Here is an 18,040-nt window from a genome sequence, read left to right as displayed (position 1 = left end):
TTTCTTTCTTCGGCTGGCTCAGGGATGGATGCTTCCTCTCTCTCTGTGCCTTGCTTTCTCTCTCTCTCTTGTATTCTCTTTCTCTCTTCTCTCTCTCTCTCTCTTTCTGTGCCCCTCTTTCTCCCTCTATTTCTCTCTCCCACCCCCAGTGCCATAGATCAGCCTCTCCTTGTCCAAAGCGACTACCACACTATTGCAATGCACAATACTGAGCCCTTTTGACAGCAGCAGAGAAAGAGAGGGGGAGCGAGGGAGAGAGGGGCTCCAGGCCTCAGGACTCTGTGACCACAGAACGAATGCCCAGTCACAAGAACTCCAGGTGAGTACCACACACAAACAAGACACTCACACACAGAGACAGAGAGAAATATCACTCCAGCACCATCTGCCAAATAAAGAGCTCCTCCTGCAGGTACTCAGACAGCCCAGAGAAACGAGGGAGATGAGGAGAGAGAGACCCAGATAAATACTATTGCAATCATTTCCCCCAGACTGTCTGAATAAATAGTTTTGGTAGTGTTATATTAATGAAGTTCATTTCCCCCAGACTGTGTGAATAAATAGTTTTGGTAGTGTTATATTAATGAAGTTCATTTCCCGCAGACTGTGTGAATAAATAGTTTTGGTAGTGTTATATTAATGAAGTTCATTTCCCCCAGACTGTGTGAATAAATAGTTTTGGTAGTGTTATATTAATGAAGTTCATTTCCCCCAGACTGTGTGAATAAATAGTTTTGGTAGTGTTATATTAATGAAGTTCATTTCCCCCAGACTGAGTGAATAAATAGTTTTGGTAGTGTTATATTAATGAAGTTCATTTCCCCCAGACTGTGTGAATAAATAGTTTTGGTAGTGTTATATTAATGAAGTTCATTTCCCCCAGACTGTGTGAATAAATAGTTTTGGTAGTGTTATATTAATGAAGTTCATTTCCCCCAGACTGAGTGAATAAATAGTTTTGGTAGTGTTATATTAATGAAGTTCATTTCCCCCAGACTGAGTGAATAAATAGTTTTGGTAGTGTTATATTAATGAAGTTCATTTCCCCCAGACTGAGTGAATAAATAGTTTTGGTAGTGTTATATTAATGAAGTTCATTTCCCCCAGACTGTGTGAATAAATAGTTTTGGTAGTGTTATATTAATGAAGTTAATTTCCCCCAGACTGAGTGAATAAATAGTTTTGGTAGTGTTATATTAATGAAGTTCATTTCCCCCAGACTGTGTGAATAAATAGTTTTGGTAGTGTTATATTAATGAAGTTAATTTCCCCCAGACTGAGTGAATAAATAGTTTTGGTAGTGTTATATTAATGAAGTTCATGTGGGTTACCGCACACTATCATATTTCTGCCATTTTGGAGACGGTTTATTAGAAGCCATCCGTTTTCGGATCATATTTCAACAGAAAATATATTCAGTGAGTGGAAATGAATTAGCTGTCTTTACAGAGACAATATTTCTATTCATTCCCCATGTTGCATATCACATCACTTTTATCTGTCCATAAATTCCCCACCTCATTCAACTCCTTGCAGCCAGGCTGTACTACAACATGCTCAAGCATGTATTTCCCCCTGAGTAATGCTACGTAGGCTTTCAATAACCCCAGCATTTTCTCCCAGCTATTATTTGATTTTACTGCCTTTTCAAATAGCCAGGTCAGTGCATTACGGTAACACAAAAAGAAGGGGGACTTACGGAGCGCAACACAAAAGAAGGGGGACTTACGGAGCGCAACACAAAAGAAGGGGGACTTACGGAGCGCAACACAAAAGAAGGGGGACTTACGGAGCGCAACACAAAAGAAGGGGGACTTACGGAGCGCAACACAAAAGAAGGGGGACTTACGGAGCGCAACACAAAAGAAGGGGGACTTACGGAGCGCAACACAAAAGAAGGGGGACTTACGGAGCGCAACACAAAAGAAGGGGGACTTACGGAGCGCAACACAAAAGAAGGGGGACTTACGGAGCGCAACACAAAAGAAGGGGGACTTACAGAGCGCAACACAAAAAGAAGGGGGACTTACGGAGCGCAACACAAAAGAAGGGGGACTTACGGAGCGCAACACAAAAGAAGGGGGACTTACGGAGCGCAACACAAAAAGAAGGGGGACTTACGGAGCGCAACACAAAAAGAAGGGGGACTTACAGAGCGCAACACAAAAAGAAGGGGGACTTACGGAGCGCAACACAAAAGAAGGGGGACTTACGGAGCGCAACACAAAAAGAAGGGGGACTTACGGAGCGCAACACAAAAGAAGGGGGACTTACGGAGCGCAACACAAAAAGAAGGGGGACTTACGGAGCGCAACACAAAAGAAGGGGGACTTACGGAGCGCAACACAAAAAGAAGGGGGACTTACGGAGCACAACACAAAAGAAGGGGGACTTACGGAGCACAACACAAAAGAAGGGGGACTTACGGAGCGCAACACAAAAGAAGGGGGACTTACTGAGCGCAACACAAAAGAAGGGGGACTTACGGAGCACAACACAAAAGAAGGGGGACTTACGGAGCGCAACACAAAAGAAGGGGGACTTACGGAGCGCAACACAAAAGAAGGGGGACTTACGGAGCACAACACAAAAGAAGAGGGACTTGTCAGGCATTGATCTATTGATCGGCCAGGCTGTGTTACGTCCATATGCCCTGCGGCCCTACAGTCTCCCAGCACATCAGGGCTACCTCTCGTCCCTGCTCTCTGAGTCTGTATGTATATTATGGATGGGCAGCGATGGAGTCTGTCTGGGGTCACCACCTCAGTCTTCACTGGCTGACTGTAGCACTGCCTGGTGGTGCAGCTCTCTTCACACTGCACCCCTGGTCCCCGCCAGCCCTAATTTAATGATTTCCAATGGCCACCAAGCATATCACTCTATCGTGATGCTTCTTTCCCCACGTCACATCAGCCCTGTCCCTCTCACTGAGGCTTTACTCAGTTGTTTTTCCGTCTGAGAGACCACGGTGGTAAGTGGGGCTGTTTTGCTGTTATTATTCGGTGGAATTGTGTTGTTAGTTTTTTGGACACGCGCCACCACCATCTCTCACTGAGCAGGGCCTCGTTTGCATATTACAATCACAAACACTGCCCGAGTTGGATTTATTTGTTAATGTGTAACACATACAGCATTGAGAATAAATTAATAACAACCACAATGCCAACAAACAAAGGGGAACATGAACTCCATTTAAATGTGCTTCTATGTTCTTTAATGTAAGGCTTAATAAGAATCTGCTGGCCACGGGTGAAAGCTCTAACAACTTCCTAATTGGAATCCAAACACGTACAAATTGCCTGCGTTGCATTGCATATCAAGTGCAGAAGTCAGAGCATGATGAAATTCTTTGAAACACGACAAACAGCGATGAGAGAGGCTGAGGTAGCTACAGAGAGGCTGAGGTAGCTACAAAGAGGCTGATGAAGCTACAGAGAGGCTGAGGTAGCTACAGAGAGGCTGAGGTAGCTACAGAGAGGCTGAGGTGTCTACAGAGAGGCGGAGGTGTCTACAGAGAGACTGAGGTGTCTACAGAGAGGCTGAGGTAGGTACAGAGAGGCTGAGGTAGCTACAGAGAGGCTGAGGAAGCTACAGAGAGGTTGAGGAAGCTACAGAGAGGCTGAGGTAGCTACAGAGAGGCTGAGGAAGCTACAGAGAGGCTGAGGTGTCTACAGAGAGGCGGAGGTGTCTACAGAGAGACTGAGGTGTCTACAGAGAGGCTGAGGTAGGTACAGAGAGGCTGAGGTAGCTACAGAGAGGCTGAGGAAGCTACAGAGAGGTTGAGGAAGCTACAGAGAGGCTGAGGTAGCTACAGAGAGGCTGAGGAAGCTACAGAGAGGTTGAGGAAGCTACAGAGAGGCTGAGGTAGCTACAGAGAGGCTGAGGTAGCTACAGAGAGGCTGAGGAAGCTACAGAGAGGCTGAGGTAGCTACAGAGAGGCTGAGGAAGCTACAGTGAGGCTGAAGTATCTACAGAGAGGCTGCAGTGCTAATCAGTCTAGAGAAACATATGGGGTCATTGGGGTGACTCTCTCTCCCTGATTCTGTTGTGTTGAGATGGTTTGTAATTGAAGACACTCTGCTCTCCCCTCCTCTCTCCTCTTCCCTCCTCCCACTGCTTCGACAGAAGCCATTTGCACGGTTATTTCCTGCCGACATGACCCTCCATTACTAGTGCAGGAGGGAACTTGTATCTGGTCCAGAAACCTTTGGCCCTAATCTGTGAAGTGTAGGTACTGCCTGCTAAGTGTAGCGGTCCTACTGATAAACCGTTTCCCCCTCCTCTCTCTCTCTCTCTACCAGAATCAGCACTTATTCTAAGAGCCTACTACTACCCATCCCTACTGTCACACACACACACACACACACACACACACACACACACACACACACACACACACACACACACACACACACACACACACACACACACACACACACACACACACACACACACACACATCAACGCCCGCACACACGCAACCTAACGTACACACAGCCCAACGTACACACACGCACCACAGTGTCTCTCACTCCAACCCTCTCTATTCCATCTCTGTGCCTCAGAGGAGCCTGCCCCAGTGTAATGAAAAAGTGTGAACTTCCCCTCTCTGTGGGATTTACTTCACCAAAAGTGTGAAGGTAGCAGAAACACAGCAAGCCCTGGCACAGGTCTCTACTCGCTGCCTGCCCGCTCCCTCACACTTCATTTGCACTCTGTGGAAAATGTCATCGCCGAAGGTAGATTACTTGCTTACTTCATTTACTGCTGGGCTTAGGGGAAATGATAGGCTTTCTGAGGGGCTGGAGCCCGAAATGCACCTCATCAGCACTGATACAATGTGATTATTACTTGAATCAGTGCCAGGCGTTGCGGAGCTCTGTGGCTCAGATTGACTATGAGGGGTAATCAGGGCTAGTCTCAGAGCAGTCCTTACGGCTCTTAATCACACCCACTTCTCACACCCCTGATCCCAGATCAGCGCAAACATTTTGGGAATCGTGAATTTGCTCAAGGTGTGGAAACGCTGAACCCAAAGATAAGGCGAATGACTTCTACAGTGGCAAGAAAAAGTATGTTTGATCTGATCTTGATCTGATCTGATCTTCATCTTTGTCACAATAGACAAACACAGTGTGCTTAAACTAATAACACACAAATTATTGTATTTTTCTTGTCTATATTGAATACATCATTTAAACATTGACAATGTAGGTTGAAAAAAGTATGTGAACCCCTAGGCTAATGACTTTTCCAAAAGCTAATTGGAGTCAGGAGTCAGCTAACCTGGAATCCAATCAATGAGACGAGATTGGAGATGTTGGTTAGAGCTGCCCTGCCCTATAAAAAACACTCACAAAATTTGAGTTTGCTATTCACAAGAAGCATTCTCTGTGAACCATGCCTCAAACAAAGAGATCTCAGAAGACCTAAGATTAAGAATTGTTGACTTGCATAATGCTGGAAAGGGTTACAAAAGTATCTCTAAAAGCCTTGATGTTCATCAGTCCACAGTAAGACAAATTGTCTATAAATGGAGAAAGTTCAGCACAGTTGCTACTCTTCCTAGGAGTGGCCGTCCTACAAAGATGACTGCAAGAGCACAGCGCAGAATACTCAATGAGGTTAAAAAGAATCCTAGAGTTTCAGCTAAAGACTTACAGAAATCTCTGGAACATGCTAACATCTCTGTTGACGATTGTACGATATGTAAAACACTAAACAAGAATGGTGTTCATGGGAGGACACCACGGAAGAAGCCACTGCTGTCCAAAAAAAAACATTGCTGCACGTCTGAAGTTCGCAAAAGAGCACCTGGATGTTTCACAGTGCTTCTGGCAAAATATTCTGTGTACAGATTATACTAAAGTTGAGTTGTTTGGAAGGAACATCCAACACTATGTTTGGAGAGAAAAAAAGGCACAGCACACCAACATCAAAACCTCATTCCAACTGTAAAGTATGGTGGAGGGAGCATCATGGTTTGGGGCTGCTTTGCTGCCTCAGGGCCTGGACAGCTTGCTATCATTGACGGAAAAATGTATTCCCAAGTTATCAAGGCATTTTGCAGGAGAATGTTAGGCTGTCTATCCACCAATTGAAGCTCAACAGAAGTTAGGTGATGCAACAGGACAATGACCCAAAACACAGAAGTAAATCAACAACAGAATGGCTTCAACAGAAGAAAATATGCCTTCTAGAGTGGCCCAGTCAGAGTCCTGACCTCAACCCGATTGAGATGCTGTGGCATGACCTCGAGAGCAGTTCACACCAGACATCCTAAGAATATTGCTGAACTGAAACAGTTTTGTAAAGATGAATGGTCCAAAATTCCTCCTGACCGTTGCGCAGATCAGATTCTCAAAAACGTTTGGTTGAGGTTATTGCTGCCAAAGGAGGGTCAACCAGTTATTAAATCCAAGGGTTCGCATACTTTTCCCACCCTACACAATGAATGTTTACACGGTGTGTTCAATAAAGACATGAAAACATAGAATTGTTTGTGTGTTATTAGTTTAAGCAGACTGTGTTTGTCTATTGATCAGATCACATTTTATGACCAATTTATGCAGAAATCCAGGCAATTCCAAAGGGCTCAAATACCTTTTCTTGCCACTGTATATTTACAGGTTAAATAGACAAACAATAGACAGACGTGCACATGGGGAGACAGACGCATTCCTCTGAGAGGTTCCTAGCAATCTGCCCCATTCTCAAGACAAGGCACGGGCTTAATAGGCTGCTAGAATTTGGAACATATCAACTGCCAACCACCCAGCCACTGCTCAGGGAGAACAAAAGGGAAGAGGTGGGGGTACTTTCCAAAGTGCTCTCACTCATTGTTCCGACAACAATATTTTCCCTGCCCCAGCCTAATTACCTTGTAATGAGGGCTGTAATATAAGCAGAACTCTAGCATAACCTGTAAACCTTAATTAAGTCAGGCACCTTAAAGGGAGCTGCATGCGGCTGGGCCTCCATCCTCTGACAGTGCACCCTCCTGCACTATAAATGGGAGGCCTTCAGGTGCATTTCAATAGCCTCAAGATGCTTCCTCTCCTTGTCTCTTTATCTTCCATCTGCTCTAATATGAAAGACCTGGATAAGTGAAGGCAGGCAACTTGGCAGGCACCATATTGCTTTCACTTGCATTCCCATGTCAGTACAAATGAAGGTCATGTGAGACAAGGACAGGAAAAACAAGACTATTGAGATGCTTCCTGCTATTCATGGAGCTAAAATGGCCTGGAGTCTGGGCACTGGTCTCCACTGTGACCCCTGGCGAAGGAGACCCAGGCCATTGATTTGTTATTGTACTCACTTATCATAGACAACAGCCCTTGAGCATGACTTATATACAGTCACAGATCCATAGGAAATATATCCTGAAGAAGACAATACATGTCTTTGTGGACCAAAATAGTTGTGTGTTTCTGTGCAATTGTTTGTGTGTGTGTACAGTAAATATTTTGTGTGTGTACAGTGTGTGTACAGTGAGGGTCTTGGCTAGGGCTGTGGTGGTCATGACATTTTGTCATGCAAATGACTGCCGGAATCACAGTAATTGACGGTTAATTAATATAAACATGTTTAGCATCTCCAGGCCTCCACACATACAAGCATCTGATACGCCTTTGGAACATCTACAGTTTAATAATATACACCACCACAACAACAAATCCATTATTTATTTTAGGCAGGTCTAAAGAAACATGATGATATGAAGGAAAGGTATTTCAGAACAACAGAATATGAGTTGGCCTACTGTATGTAATCTGGCTATGCTCCATGATATAGGCTGTAGGCTAGTTCATTTAGCTGACAAGATATGCTTATAAGTCCCATGCCATTACTTTATATTATAGGATTTTATAGTAAGAAGAACATATTTGAACTTAGCTGAATAAAATAGAAAGGATATTTATGCGAGTGTGCATATGAAGTGGCTTTGTTGTGCATAAAAGTGATCATTTGAAACAAGTACTATAACTAGATTTAGAGTTATTTGGCAACTTTAGTTGTGAATGATACAAACCTTGGAATGTCTTAGAAATAAAAACATGTATGGGCTACATGTGACTATAAGGATCCTGAGTGGCGCAGCGGTCTAAGGCACTGCATCACAATGCTAGAAGTATCACTACAGACCTGGGTTCGATCCCAGGCTGTATCACAACCAGCTGTGATTGGGAGTCCCAAAGGGGGGTGCACAATTGGCACAGCGCCATCCGGGTTAGGGAAGGGTTTGGCCAGGGTAGGCCATCATTGTAAATTAAAATGTGTTCTTAACTGACTTGCCTAGTTAAGTAAAGGTTCAATAAATAGGCTATTGATCATTTGAGAAAGTCACAAAATGCTTCCTTGCCTCAGGCTGCACACACTGTTCTGTCATCATATATTCACATGTCAGACTATTCTCAATTTAATCTTGTCTTTACTAATATCTAAAATGAGTTTCTATTTAGAATGGTCCTTTATCAAATGGGCAGGAACAGGGACAGGAACAGGAACAGGGACAGGGACAGGAATAGGGACAGGGACAGGGACAGGAACAGGGACAGGAATAGGGACAGGGACAGGGACAGGGACAGGAACAGGGACATGGACAGGAACAGGGACAGGGACAGGAATAGGAACAGGGACAGGAACAGGAACAGGAATAGGGACAGGGACAGGAACAGGGGCAGGGGAAAAAAAGACATGTCATCCATATACACTGGAATAGTGAATGGAGGTCGCTTTCCCGGTGGTTCATTTTTCATTCATGCAGGGTAGGCTACTCTGGTTTTATAAATATAGTAGCAGCTGGGATCCTCCTGCTTTAGTGGTAACCATCAAAACTCTGCTTTCACACGGGATTGCATATAGAAATGTCTGGGCTTATAAGAAGACATATTTTCATCCACACGTTAAACACAGTTTGAGGAGAATGCAGCCTCTTGATGTGTGAAAGATGAGGTTATGCCCAAACTCTGTATGCCATGGGCTCTCCAATCCTGTTCCTGCAGCTACCCAGTACTCTGTATGCCATGTGCTCTCCAAGCCTGTTCCTGCAGCTACCCAGTACTCTGTATGCCATGGGCTCTCCAATCCTGTTCCTGCAGCTACCCGGTACTCTGTATGCCACGGGCTCTCCAATCCTGTTCCTGCAGCTACCTGGTACTCTGTCTGCCATGGGCTCTCTAATCCTGTTCCTGCAGCTACCCAGTACTCTGTATGCCATGGGCTCTCCAATCCTGTTCCTGCAGCTACCCAGTACTCTGTCTGCCATGGGCTCTCCAATCCTGTTCCTGCAGCTACCCAGTACTCTGTATGCCATGGGCTCTCCAATCCTGTTCCTGCAGCTACCCAGTACTCTGTCTGCCATGGGCTCTTCAATCCTGTTCCTGCAGCTACCCAGTACTCTGTATGCCATGGGCTCTCCAATCCTGTTCCTGCAGCTACCCGGTACTCTGTATGCCACGGGCTCTCCAATCCTGTTCCTGCAGCTACCTAGTACTCTGTCTGCCATGGGCTCTCCAATCCTGTTCCTGCAGCTACCCAGTACTCTGTATGCCGTGGGCTCTCCAATCCTGTTCCTGCAGCTACCCAGTACTCTGTATGCCATGGGCTCTCCAATCCTGTTCCTGCAGCTACCTAGTACTCTGTCTGCCATGGGCTCTCCAATCCTGTTCCTGCAGCTACCCTGTACTCTGTATGCCATGGGCTCTCCAATCCTGTTCCTGCAGCTACCCAGTACTCTGTCTGCCATGGGCTCTCCAATCCTGTTCCTGCAGCTACCCAGTACTCTGTATGCCATGGGCTATCCAATCCTGTTCCTGCAGCTACCCAGTACTCTGTATGCCATGGGCTCTCCAATCCTGTTCCTGCAGCTACCCAGTACTCTGTATGCCATGGGCTCTCCAATCCTGTTCCTGCAGCTACCCAGTACTCTGTATGCCATGGGCTCTCCAATCCTGTTCCTGCAGCTACCTAGTACTCTGTATGCCATGGGCTCTCCAATCCTGTTCCTGCAGCTACCCAGTACTCTGTATGCCACGGGCTCTCCAATCCTGTTCCTGCAGCTACCCGGTACTCTGTATGCCACGGGCTCTCCAATCCTGTTCCTGCAGCTACCTAGTACTCTGTCTGCCATGGGCTCTCCAATCCTGTTCCTGCAGCTACCCAGTACTCTGTATGCCATGGGCTCTCCAATCCTGTTCCTGCAGCTACCTAGTACTCTGTCTGCCATGGGCTCTCCAATCCTGTTCCTGCAGCTACCCAGTACTCTGTCTGCCATGGGCTCTTCAATCCTGTTCCTGCAGCTACCCAGTACTCTGTATGCCATGGGCTCTCCAATCCTGTTCCTGCAGCTACCCTGTACTCTGTATGCCATGGGCTCTCCAATCCTGTTCCTGCAGCTACCCGGTACTCTGTATGCCACGGGCTCTCCAATCCTGTTCCTGCAGCTACCTAGTACTCTGTCTGCCATGGGCTCTCCAATCCTGTTCCTGCAGCTACCCTGTACTCTGTATGCCATGGGCTCTCCAATCCTGTTCCTGCAGCTACCCGGTACTCTGTATGCCACGGGCTCTCCAATCCTGTTCCTGCATCTACCTAGTACTCTGTCTGCCATGGGCTCTCCAATCCTGTTCCTGCAGCTACCCAGTACTCTGTATGCCGTGGGCTCTCCAATCCTGTTCCTGCAGCTACCCAGTACTCTGTATGCCATGGGCTCTCCAATCCTGTTCCTGCAGCTACCTAGTACTCTGTCTGCCATGGGCTCTCTAATCCTGTTCCTGCAGCTACCCTGTACTCTGTATGCCATGGGCTCTCCAATCCTGTTCCTGCAGCTACCCAGTACTCTGTATGCCATGGGCTCTCCAATCCTGTTCCTGCAGCTACCCAGTCCTCTGGCTGCCATGGGCTCTCCAATCCTGTTCCTGCAGCTACCCAGTACTCTGTATGCCATGGGCTCTCCAATCCTGTTTCTGCAGCTACCCAGTACTCTGTCTGCCATGGGCTCTCCAATCCTGTTCCTGCAGCTACCCAGTACTCTGTATGCCATGGGCTCTCCAATCCTATTCCTGCAGCTACCCAGTACTCTGTATGCCATGGGCTCTCCAATCCTGTTCCTGCAGCTACCCAGTACTCTGTATGCCATGGGTTCTCCAATCCTGTTCCTGCATCTACCCAGTACTCTGTATGCCATGGGCTGTCCAATCCTGTTCCTGCAGCCATCCAGTACTCTGTATGCCATGGGCTCTCCAATCCTGTTCCTGCAGCTACCCAGTACTCTGTATGCCATGGGCTCTCCAATCCTGTTCCTGCAGCTACCCAGTACTCTGTATGCCATGGGCTCTCCAATCCTGTTCCTGCAGCTACCCAGTACTCTGTCTGCCATGGGCTCTTCAATCCTGTTCCTGCAGCTACCTAGTACTCTGTCTGCCATGGGCTCTCCAATCCTGTTCCTGCAGCTACCCAGTACTCTGTATGCCGTGGGCTCTCCAATCCTGTTACTGCAGCTACCCAGTACTCTGTATGCCATGGGCTCTCCAATCCTGTTCCTGCAGCTACCTAGTACTCTGTCTGCCATGGGCTCTCCAATCCTGTTCCTGCAGCTACCCTGTACTCTGTATGCCATGGGCTCTCCAATCCTGTTCCTGCAGCTACCCAGTACTCTGTATGCCATGGGCTCTCCAATCCTGTTCCTGCAGCTACCCAGTAGTCTGTATGCCATGGGCTCCCCAATCCTATTCCTGCAGCTACCCAGTACTCTGTATGCCATGGGCTCTCCAATCCTGTTCCTGCAGCTACCTAGTACTCTGTATGCCATGGGTTCTCCAATCCTGTTCCTACAGCTACCCAGTACTCTGTATGCCATGGGCTCTCCAATCCTGTTCCTGCAGCCATCGAGTACTTTGTATGCCATGGGCTCTACAATCCTGTTCCTGCAGCTACCCAGTACTATGTCTGTCATGTGCTCTCCAATCCTGTTCCTGCAGCTACCCAGTACTCTGTCTGTCATGTGCTCTCCAATCCTGTTCCTGCAGCTACCTAGTACTCTGTCTGCCATGGGCTCTCCAATCCTGTTCCTGCAGCTACCCAGTACTCTGTATGCCATGGGCTCTCTAATCCTGTTCCTACAGCTACCCAGTACTCTGTATGCCATGGGCTCTCCAATCCTGTTCCTGCAGCTACCTAGTACTCTGTATGCCATGGGCTCTCCAATCCTGTTCCTGCAGCTACCCAGTACTCTGTATGCCATGGGCTCTCCAATCCTGTTCCTGCAGCTACCCAGTACTCTGTATGCCATGGGCTCTCCAATCCTGTTCCTGCAGCTACCTAGTACTCTGTCTGCCATGGGCTCTCCAATCCTGTTCCTGCAGCTACCCAGTACTCTGTATGCCATGGGCTCTCCAATCCTGTTCCTGCAGCTACCCAGTACTCTGTATGCCATGGGCTCTCCAATCCTGTTCCTGCAGCTACCTAGTACTCTGTCTGTCATGGGCTCTCCAATCATGTTCCTGCAACTACCCAGTGCTTCATTTGGGAAACCAAGTGAAATATGTTCAGGAACATTGATAGTAACATGTTTTCACAACTAAACATATTTCACTATTGACAGCTCCTCTCTCTGCGCGCTTGAGAAAGGAAGGAAGGAGAGAGAGGAGATGGAAACTCTCAGTGGTGAGATATTCTGTAGCTAAAGGTAATGTGTCAGCCTATTAATTATGAAAACATAAAATAAATGCCCTATTACTAGGCTATTCAAAATTAAATTCACTTTAATTGTAGGCTAACTCCGTAAGCCGCCCTGCACAATCAATGAACCAATACACCAATTATGTCCCAAAGACATCTTAAATCTTTAGTTGGGTAATACACAGTAGGCTATTAGGCTATGTATTGTATAACGGCACAATAATTATTTTTATTCTGGTTTTTTTTCGGGCTTGGGCTCATATATAGGCCTATGCTTATTTATAAGCTCTAATAGTATGGGTGTCTTGAATGAATCATCACCTTAGAAAGCGTTGTCCATTTCATTGTGTTAGTCTTTGAAACAACATCCACAACGACCATGTTTTCCACTCAGTTTCAACCTGTTGTTGAACTTCTTTCTTCAAATTGATCTATCGAGGTGAGTTTTAAAATGATGATACTGTTTTGATGCTACGTGTTTGATGTGATTTTGGATTGTATTTGCATTGATGTCAGAGTGGTTTGAGGGACAGTAGAGCCCTGAGTACCAGGCCATTAGGACCTGATGGAGGGACAACAGAGCCCTGAGTACCAGGCCATTAGGACCTGATGGAGGGACAACAGAGCCCTGTGTACCAGGCCATTAGGACCTGATGGAGGGACAACAGAGCCCTGAGTACCAGGCCATTAGGACCTGATGGAGGGACAACAGAGCCCTGTGTACCAGGCCATTAGGACCTGATGGAGGAACAATAGAGCCCTGTGTACCAGACCACTAGGACCTAATGGAGGGACAACAGAGCCCTGATTACCAGGCCATTAGGACCTGATGGAGGAACAATAGAGCCCTGAGTACCAGGCCATTAGGACCTGATGGAGGGACAACAGAGCCCTGTGTACCAGGCCATTAGGACCTGATGGAGGAACAATAGAGCCCTGAGTACCAGGCCATTAGGACCTGATGGAGGGACAACAGAGCCCTGATTACCAGGCCATTAGGACCTGATGGAGGGACAACAGAGCCCTGTGTACCAGGCCATTAGGACCTGATGGAGGAACAATAGAGCCCTGAGTACCAGGCCATTAGGACCTGATGGAGGGACAGTAGAGCCCTGAGTACCAAGCCATTAGGACCTGACGGTTGTTAGCAAGTTGGGTCCTACCAACGCATGTCCAGAGTGCATATGAGGTGATTACCGTAACTCAACGGTCACGTGGAATTTGACTGCAGTACCGTCGCCGCAACAGTCCTAGACCTGTCCTCTCGGCCGGTGTGCATAACGAGGGTGAGGAACGCTGTTAAACCTAACGATTCGTTCTGAAAGACTGTGTTTGCGGGATCAATACAGAAAAGGGGATGAGAAATAGGCCTTGACAAATTCACAAGTGATACCACGGTAGTCTATTCTGTAGTTATAAGGTTGAAGGTTATCTTGGACACACCACTAACTAAATTGGATTGGAACCAAAAAAGGATACAACACTACTGTACAGTCTTCTAGGGTCAATACTGTGGTGGGAAGTTGGCACCTACAGTGGATATGGCTGTCCTGTATGTGTGGACTGACTGAATGGTCTCTGCCAGTGCCGAGCCAGCACTATAAATACATCCAGTGGTCTGCATCCCTGATGAAGAAGCTAAATTGACGGCATTAATTGATGGGGTTTCAGGGTGCAGTAAATACTGTGTATGTTCACAGTGGTGCGGGGCAGAAGGTGCGGGTGGACTGACAGAGGAACATGGTTTAGACTCATCAGATGGAGGGCAATGGGAGTTTACCTGCCAAGTCCCCCCCTTAGCCCACAACTCAGGGGTTTACAGGGAAATCAATTAGAAGTTTTTGGTTAGCCCCGGTCAAGGTCAGCATCTCTTCCTCTTCCTGTTCTACAGCAGCCCCCTAGAAAAACACTAACATGCCCTCACCATATATACTGCATAGGCTATACACTCTTAGAAAAAAGGTTTTAAAAGGATTCTTCGGCTGTCCCCATAGGATAACCCTATTTGGTTCCAGGTAGAACCCATTGTGGTTCCAGGTAGTAACCTTTTAGGTTCCACGTAGTACCCTCTGTGGTAAGGGTTCTACATGGAACCCAAAATAGTTGTACCTGGAACCTGGAAACTTTTGGAACCAAAAAATGATTCTTTAAAGGGTTCTCCTACGGGGACAGCCAAATAAGGTTCTAGATAGCACCATTTTCTATAAGAGTGTACTACACCTGGAAAATACTATAGGATAAAAGCAAAAATGGAGTTCTCTGTTAGTTAGCCACATTGGCATTGTTGATATGATATCTATAATACCAGGCCATTAGAACTTGTTTAAAAAAGCAGCAGAGTTTGAACCTAGAGTCAGATCAGTTGATCACAGTAAATTCATAGTCAAAGATTGGCAGTTCCAAACTGGCTATGTCTGAGAGACAGAACTGCTTTTGAGGTCCTTTGATTTTACAAATTGAAAGGTGTCTTTAAAGATGAAGCTTCAAAGCTCCAAGGCTGGCGCAGGATGGAGTGATAAAGAGAGAGATGAGATGAAAAAAGCCACCCACCCATCTCCATCCATGCAAACACTGCACTTTATTTCACAGTGCCCATTCAGGCGGCATTTGGAAAAAACACTAATTGCACATTTCCAGATTCCATACCTAACAGGCTCTAACAAATAAACCTTGCAGTACGCTCTTATTTTTGGAATAGCAATTTTGTGCTTTGAGGCGCAAAGCACATTTCTCAAATACACACAGATTGTCAATTACGTGCTTCATGCCAAAAATTACAGATTTTTTTCTCTCTCCCTGAGCCTTTTCTTCCTCTCACCACTGGACTGAAGTGGAATGATAATGATCATTAACACAGGTGGTCTTGCAAATGAGCAGGTGCCACTGCCATGTTCATTGTAGAGATGTATTTCCTGGTAAAGGCTGTGGCCAGCGTTACGCTTCCAAAAATGTAGTGTCCTTCAAAGCCGGCCACTGGCACGGTGAAAGAGAGAGAACCTTCTTAGTGCATCAGTTAAAGAGCTACAAAATCTAAAGGTTGTGAAGACAAAAATCTGCCAAACATACAGGCTAAATATTTTTTCAAGCAATCGTTATCACTATGAGTAGGCAAAATGGGAACGCTGCCATTTTGGAAATTACTATAAGAAGTACATCACCAGAATCGCAGTGAAAAAGTCATGGGTCCTTATTAATCTAAGCCCTTTAAAAACCATCTGCTACAGTTAATGTTTCTACACTGCATGGAGACACTATACTGTATGTCATATACATCTGCACCTTCTGCAAATGTTGATACCCTACTTCAAACACTGAAGTGAGGCATCTCTAACACTACTACATTCAGCACCAAGCCATTGACAACATGATGGTCCAGGAGGCCTACCTATCTTTTATTTTATTTATTTTTATTTAACCTTTATTTAAATAGGCAAGCCAGTTAAGAACAAATTCTTAATTACAATGACGGCCTACCAAAAGGCAAAAGGCCTCCTGCGGGGACGGGGGCTGGGATAAAAAAATTATATATATATATATATATATATATATATATATATATATATATATATATATATATATATATATATATATATATATATATATAGGACAAAACACACATCATGACAAGAGAGACAACACAACACTACATAAAGAGAGACCTAACATAGCAACATAGCAAGGCAGCAACATATGACAACACAGCATGGTAGCAACACAACATAACAACAACATGGTAGCAACACAATTCTCCCCGGCACTGCTGCTCATTCCGTTCACCAACTCTGGAGGTCCACGTCCCCGGCCTTCTAGGTGTCACTGAACTGGATCATTACCACCAACCCCAGACTGTCTTGTCTCATTACGCACAGCTGGTTCCCATTCCCCCTGATTAGTATGGGTACATATGTGCCCTAAGTTCCCCATTGTCCTTGTTGGTTATTGTTCCATGCCCGCTGGTCTTGTGAGCACCTGTGCTCTGTTGCATCAGCTTGCATGTTACCGTGTTAGTGTGCGTTGTTATTAAGGGTCTCGTCCCATCTATTGTTATTACGGGTCTCATCCCGTGTATTTATTAGAGGTTTACACCTCACTCTTTGTTTGGGTTACAGCCCTGTGTTAATATATATATATATATATATATATATATATATACTTGTTTGTTTTGGGCTTCGTTCCCGCTTCGTTCCCGTCATGTTCATGATGTACGCTATTTTGGGTAGTGAAATAAAAAATAAAAAATATCGTATTCCTGCGCCTGTCTCATATCATTATACAACGTGACAGTAGGTAGCACAAAACATGGTACAAACGTTATTGGGCACAGACAACAGCACAAAGGGCAAGAAGGTAGAGACAATAATACATCACACAAAGCAGCCACAACTGTCAGTAAGAGTGTCCATGATTGAGTCTTTGAATGAAGAGATTGAGATAAAACTGACCAGTTTGAGTGTTTGTTGCAGCTCGTTCCAGTCGCTAGCTGCAGCGAACTGAAAAGATGAGCGACCCAGGGATGAGTGTGCTTTGGGGACCTTTAGCAGAATGTGACTGGCAGAATAGATGTTGTATGTGGAGGATGAGGGCTGCAGTAGATATCTCAGATATCTCAGTGAGGCCTAAGAGGGTTTTATAAATAAGCATCAACCAGTGGGTCTTGCGACAGGTATACAGAGATGACCAGCTTACAGAGGAGTGCAGTGATGTGTCCTATAAGGAGCATTGGTGGCAAATCTGATGGCCGAATGGTAAAGATTATCTAGCTGCTCGAGAGCACCCTTACCTGCCGATCTATAAATGATGTCTCTGTAATCTAGCATGGGTAGGATGGTCATCTGAATCAAGGTTAGTTTGGCAGCTGGGGTGAAAGAGGAGCGATTACGATAGAAGAAACCAAGTCTAGATTTAACTTTAGCCTGCAGCTTTGATATGTTCTGAGAGAAGGACAGTGTACCGTCTAGCCATACTCCCAAGTACTAGTATGAGGTGACTACCTCAAGCTCTAAACCCTCAGAGGTAGTAATCACACCTGTGGGGAGAGGGGAATTGTTCTTACCAAACCACATGACCTTTGTTTTGGAGGTGTTCAGAACAAGGTTAAGGGTAGAGAAAGCTTGTAAGAACAAGAACACTAAGAAAGCTTTGTCGTAGAGCATTTAACATAAAATCCAGGGAGGGGCCAGCTGCGTATAAGACTGTATCATCTGCATATAAATGGGTGAGAGAGCTTCCTACTGCCTGAGCTATGTTGTTGATGTAAATTGAGAAGAGGGTGGGGCCTAGGATCAAGCCTTGGGATACTCCCTTGGTGACAGGCAGTGGCCTAGACAGCAGATTTTCTGACTTTATACACTGCACT

The 18,040-nt window shown here is 45.9% G+C and overlaps 1 protein-coding gene across 11 annotated transcripts in view; it reads right to left on the bottom strand.

Moving 5' to 3' along the window:
• The window catches only part of LOC115192639 (CUGBP Elav-like family member 5), a 335,938-nt gene that overhangs the window by 300,048 nt on the left and 17,850 nt on the right, over positions 1-18,040 (bottom strand). The window lies entirely within an intron of this gene.

The sequence above is a fragment of the Salmo trutta genome, chromosome 4 (genome assembly GCF_901001165.1).
Source record: "Salmo trutta chromosome 4, fSalTru1.1, whole genome shotgun sequence".
Lineage (NCBI taxonomy): Eukaryota > Metazoa > Chordata > Actinopteri > Salmoniformes > Salmonidae > Salmo > Salmo trutta.
This window is presented reverse-complemented; position numbering and strand designations above follow the sequence as displayed.